Source organism: Cupressus sempervirens, chromosome 1, assembly GCF_028749045.1.
Source record: "Cupressus sempervirens isolate cs-2001-9-10 chromosome 1, ASM2874904v1, whole genome shotgun sequence".
NCBI classification, from domain to species: Eukaryota; Viridiplantae; Streptophyta; class Pinopsida; order Cupressales; family Cupressaceae; genus Cupressus; species Cupressus sempervirens.
In genome coordinates this window covers 121,680,890-121,687,681 of record NC_143118.1, presented here as the reverse complement: position 1 = coordinate 121,687,681, position 6,792 = coordinate 121,680,890, and positions in this window count along the sequence as shown.

Genomic DNA, 6,792 nt, shown 5'->3' with positions numbered 1-6,792 from the left:
AGTTTCACCTTTAATCCTGACCGTTGAACGAAATCGATCTCAACCGTTGATAAATTCTAAGAAAGTCTATTTAAGAGACTCTCATCTCTTCATTTTAAAACGTTGAATGAGAATTTGCATCAAATTGTTGCTAGAATTCATACTCACATTTGCTCATATTCACATATTCAAAGATCAAGTTTGACTAAAAGTTGACCAGATTTAACTATGATTGACTTGAGTTGACTAGTTTTGTAAAGAATTTTGAAATAATTAAATGAAATTATTTAATTAAATGGAGTACTTACTTCTAATTAATTAAACAAAGTTATTTAATTAAATGAGAAGCCATTCCTAAATAATTAAATGAAGTTATTTAATTAAATAAGAAAAGTGTCTCTAATTAATTAAAGATTATTTAATTAAATAGAAAAAGAAATTATGAGAGCATATCTCATTTTATTAAATTAAATATCTCAACAAAATCTCTCTTTAGTTTAAAAAGGGAAATTTCCAGTTCACTATTGATAAAAAATGAGTTGAATCAATTAACTCCATTTTCTACTTAAATTGAATTAGGTAACTCTTTATTTTTCTCAACTTAAATCTATTAACTCCCTCTAATTTAGAAATCTCTCTTTATGACTGAACTTCACCTTTAATCTTGACCGTTGATTGAAATCGATCTCAACCGTTGATGAATTTCAGGAAAGTCTATTTAAGAGACCCTCATCTCTTCATTTTGAAAGGTTGAATGAGAATTTGCATCGAATTGTTGCTAGAATTCATACTCACATTTGCTCATATTCACATACGCAAAGATCAAGTTTGACCAAAAATTGACCAAATTTAACCACGGTTGACTTGAGTTGACTAGTTTCAAAAAGAGTTTTGAAATAATTAAATGAAATTATATAATTAAATGGAGTACTTACTTTTAATTAATTAAACAAGGTTATTTCATTAAATGAGAAGCCATTCCTAATTAATTAGATGAAGTTGTTTAATTAAATAATAAAAGTGTGAGGCCTCACCCAATCCACCATAGTATATATGACATAATTGCATTGTGGTACTTTTAATTTGATTTTTTGATATAGTTTTGAGACTATAGGGTTATGTCATTTTGATGATTCACACTTATTAGAACCTAATTGTTATATTTAATGATTTCATTTCATGTTCTAAGCTATTTCAATTGCTTTAATAGAAACTAAATTTCATAAATACTTGAATGCCAAATTGTAAGGTTCAAATGAAAATTGGTGCCAAAGGATAGATTTAGATATGCAAATGAACTCAACTCACATATGGATACAATTTTATGACCTAATACTATTAGATTTTGATGCGATGCAAAATGTTAATTTGGTTATGATGATTCATAGATAAACGTTAATTTGATTATGATGCTCTATAAGTAGAAGGATTATGATATGCAGATAAATGTAATTTGATCATGAGGACAACAAGGCATATGGTTACATTCAGAAATTGGTTTTATATTATGATGACATAATTATGAAAACATTCTAACAGTCTGAGGAATTAACCCTAGAAACTCACACAAAAACCCCTCGTAATGTGATGAAGGAATATTGCTAGGAATGTCATTATTTTTTAACTTCATTGAAATAATATTAGTTAACAAGTTTTCATATTAGTGATTTCCATTTAAATACATATACTAGGATCCATTTATTTGTTTAAATGATTTAATAGATATGACTTTAGTGTTCTTTGTTATGATAGACAAGTATTGTGATAGTGTTTAGAATGGTAATTTCATTATGATAAGAAAGAAAAATGTTGATGCACATATTTCGATATTGAAATGGTTTGAATATTTTATGGAAATAATTAGAGGGAAGTTAACTGAATATGTTAATGTGGATTAAGTGACATTGGATTATTCTGCACTTATCTGCATGTATGCCTATATTATTTCATTAGACTACTGACGTTGAGCTAAGTGTGCAGGAAAGTGGAACCATGGAAATTCTTGGGGAAACAAGTTCCAAACCTTGTGAACATAGTTTAACCAAGGCGAATCTTTGGAAGATTCAAAAGCCTCGTTGTGAAAGTATTTTTCTTCATAGTTGTATGGTTGCTTGCTTGTGAATATGTTTAATCATAAATTTTAGATGCATTAAAGGCATGCCAAGGAAAATGTAATGTATTTTTATGTGTAACACTTGAAACTTGTATAGTCTATGTGTCACCTATAGTGTTGGTCTCAAGGTTACTCAATCTTGGTCCTCTTCCTTCTTTTAAAATTAATGCTTGAGTACACCCATTTGGGAGAGAGTGTTTGGATGGGTCACATCATGTTGCAATTCGAATTCAAACTTGACAAGGAGTTTAGGGGGTCTAAATGGAATCCTAAGGTGTTATTTTATTGTTAAAAAGCCACCCTAATGGTAGTATAGTAGGTTAGGGGCCTAAATTTAAGTATTTTAATGTTTTCCTAGCTTTGGGAACCCCTTAAACAAAGCCAACTTGAACCAATTCGAAATTTTAGTTTTTCTATGATAGAACCCTCTCAACCCCACTTGGTCAACCTTTTAAATTTGGAGGAGCAAAAATGTAAGATAGGGAGGCTTGATGTTTCTTACTAAAAAAGGGTTAGTGGAGAGTCTTTTAAGGGGGAAGTGACAAGTTAGTGGGTTGTTCACCCACTCTCTAATTTTAGAGACAACTAAGTTTTGGAGGGAGATTAAGGGGGGCTCTACTAAAACTATCCTTACCCTAGCTTGGACCAAGGTTGGTGGCTCAAACATGTTCTTTTATTCTTTTCTTTAGTATGGATAAGAAAATCTGCAAGTGTGAAAAGTTATCAATGGAGTATGCATTGCATTGTCAATCTTGTGTTATGAGCTTGTCATTGTTTTGGGAAGAAGTGAATGTTTTTTGTGCTTTTGGAAATCCTTTCTTGGTTTTTTTTTGTTGTTCTTCTTTTGTTTTTGTTGTTGTTTCTTGTTTGAATGTGAGTGTTGATTGTGATTATGGGTGTGAAGGCTTCACTCACCCTTGGGAGGGCAGAGAAGCCTTGGGTGAAGGGCACAAGTTGGGCTTGACATTGCAGGTGAGAAAAGAAATCTTTTTCTTTTACCTCACGATGAAGTTTGTTATTATCATGGAGTATGAGCTCCATCATGGCCATAAATCTTGTTGTTTGGGAGGTATACGGAAGTTTGGTGGATGAGGAGAAGATGGTTTTTTTGAAGGCTTTGAGAGGCAATGTAGTGGCAATATGTTGTTTATGTTGTGGTGGCCTTGAGAGGCAAAATGCATTGGCAATATGATATTTATGTTGTTAAAATTTCTCCTCCTTGAAGAGCCCACCTTCACCCAATGTTTTATGATTCCAACGGTGAATCATTGTGCAAGCCATGGAAGGGTGTTGATTTGTGTTTGTGTTGTGCAAAATTGTGTAATGTATGTGTGTAACCTATTTGGTTCTTGTTTCCCCTGCTCGGTGGGTGGCTTCAAAGAAGCCTAGGTTGGGAGGTGAGCCTCCATGGTTCCTATTTGTGTGTGTTATGTGCAATTTTTGTGAAGATGCATGCCATGAAGTATTAGGGTTCCACCCTTGTCAAAGTGGAGAAGATCCCAATGTGTTAAAAAAAAAGAAGAAGCCCAATGATCAAGTTTCTCATTGTTCATGTTCTCAGTGATCATGTTGATCAATGTTCATGCTACTCATTGTTCATGTCCTTCAATGTTCATGTTCCTCATGATTTTGGAAAGTCTCTTGTGTTTCCTCTATGTGTAGTAAAGGGATTGTGTTATTGTTATCATTTGAATATGAAGGGGGAAGGATTTGAAAAGTGTGTACATACTTTCTTGTAAAGTAATGATCATTTGAAGTTTTATGTGTTATGGAAGCATTAGTATGAGTTGTAGACTTACATTGACATCATTATTACCACTTGAAATGTGAAAGAAAAGTTTAGGGAAGGTATATACTTTACTAATAAGAAAGAATTCATTATGAATTTTGATGAAAGTTCCATTAAGATCCATTCTCTTGTCTCTCTTGCATATTATTTAGGGGAATGCTAGGTTAAGGTTGATTGTTGTAAATATGAGATGATCTATTCAAGACAAAAAGGTGTCATAAATGATTGTTACTTAAAGGAAATTTTCAATGTTCAATTTGATATGTTATGAAGGAAATTTGTATGAAAGCTTTCTCCTTGTGGTATTTGTAGACGACTAATTGATAGTAAGATTTAATAGATGTTATGTGAAGAAATACCATTGATTGTAATTGTGCAAATTATAACTTAGTTGATTGCTTACAATTCTTTTGTGCACCTAATAATTGGAAGGAATAGATTTGTTGATAGCTCATGTTACATGTAGGGACATCACTTCCTTTAGTTTTCAAGCTTAATATGATTCTAAATAAATGAATCATCAACTCAATTTCATGATAGGATGGAATGAAGTTTGTTTGAAAGAGAAAACACATAATACAAATCTATAAGACATGTTGTTGTAGGATTGTTTTTTTCCTCTCTGGAAAATGTATGGAGAAGGGAAAATAAATCTCACCCTATAATACAGACAACAAAATAATCAAAGAATATTCTCTAGAATCAAGTGCAACACTATTGATAAGAAACCTATACCTTAAATAAAATATTATAACATAACAAACACTTATTTTATTAATAGCAATGGGAGCTCATGTAAGCCACGTGACATCAAGTCATTATCTCACCAAAATCAAGGGAATATTTTATATATAATATCTATGATGATTTATTAACAATTCTAAACTAGTACAATTAATAATAAAAGAATATTACTTGCATACCCACCTGCTATTTATCCTTACTGAAGTGACCAGCTTTCATGTTCAAAACAAATCAAATCTTCATGCAAGGAAAACGTGATTAAAGGGACCCACTAGATGGCTATATGTTGGGAAAAGGGATAGTAGGATTGTCTCTTGAAAACATTGCTTGCACTACCCTCTAGGTGCCAGCAAATGTCTTAATCATTGCATAGTTCATAGATTTGACCCTCCTTGACTCCATGCCTAGGAAGGAGAGAGAGATAGGCGTTAGAGAAAAGGGTTGGGGGGGGGGGGAAGAATTGAGAGCAAGGATGTAATTAGGTCATGTCCAAATCAGCTTAGGCATAGTTTAAGATATTTTCCTATAAGTATTTGGTGGGGAGGGTAGCATATTCCATTGCTTGGTAGAAGAGTTAAGGGCACGTGGGACTAGGGTATAGTATTTTTAGAAATTTTATAGAAAATGCAAATTTGGATTTTTTAGTGGGATAAGTATTAATGTTCTTTTTGGATTAACAAATGCATAAGTTAGTTAGCTGTGTTTAGAGGGATAGGAGGTTAGAAGTTGCTATGTGAGAATAATGCAATAACAACATTTAAAGGATAATGTTAGGATAAAGAGGGGCAGCTTAGACTAGAAAACATCATGAGTATATGATAAAGTTGATGGTGATTTATTCCAAGTAATGGAGTTAAATTTGCAACTTTGTTAAGCATTTAGATGTTAAGGAAAAGGTGACGATTTTAAAGTATCACCTAGATTTAATGATTTTATTATGTGAGTGTTATATTGGGAATAGGATAAATACGATATTGGATATATTAAAAATATAGATTTGGTGTTGTTAGGATATCAAAAGGAAAGTTAAATTTATAAGTAATTAATATTGTAGTTAGATATTAAGACTTGAGATAAATTTGGTAATAATGTAGTTTTAGCATTTATAATTTAACAATTAATATTTACTAATTAAAGTGTAAATCATTTCTAGGCAAATAATCTCTTGCAGTTATGACCAATATGCATAGCATATTATAAGAAATGAGTAATAGGATTCAAAAATATACAAAAATAAAATAAATAAATAAATCATGACTTTTGAAGTAATACACTAAATAGCACATGGGAAGTAAAACATAATAATAATAATTTAAAAAAAAAAAGAAAAAAAAGGGACGTGTTTTGTTCTATGAAATTTGGGGCATCACAAAAAGTGTCTCTTATTAATTAAAGATTATTTAATTAAATAGAAAAATTAATTATGAGAGCATATCTCATTTTATTAAATTAAATATTTCGACAAAATCTCTCTTCAATTCAAAAAGGGAAACTTTCAGTTCACTACTGATAAAAAATGAGTTAAATTAGTTAACTCCTTTTTCTACTCAAATTGAATTAGTTAACTCCTTATTTTACTCAAATTAAATCTGTTAACTCCCTTTAATTTGAAAATCTCTCTTTTATGACTGAACTTCACCTTTAATCCTGACAGTTGATTGAAATCGATCTCAACCGTTGATGAATTCAAAGAAAGTCTATTTAAGAGACCCTCATCTCTTCATTTTGATAGGTTGAATGAGAATTTGCATCAAATTTTTGTTGAAATTTATACTCACATTTGCTCATATTTACATATGAATAGATCAAGTTTGACCAAAAGTCGACGAGATTTAACCACGGTTACCTCGACTTGTCTAGTTTCGAAAAGAATTTTGAAATAATTAAATGAACTTATTTTATTAAATAGAGTACTTACTTCTAATTAATTAAACAAAGTTATTTAATTAAATGAGAAGCCATTCCTAATTAAATAAATGAAGTTATTTAATTAAATAAGAAAAGTGTCTCTAATTAATTAAAGATTATTTAATTAAATAGAAAAAGTAATTATGAGAGCATATCTAATTTTATTAAATTAAATATCTTGACAAAATCTCTCTTCAGTTCCAAAAGGAAAATTTTCAGTTCACTATTGATAAAAAATGAGTTAAATAAGTTATATCCT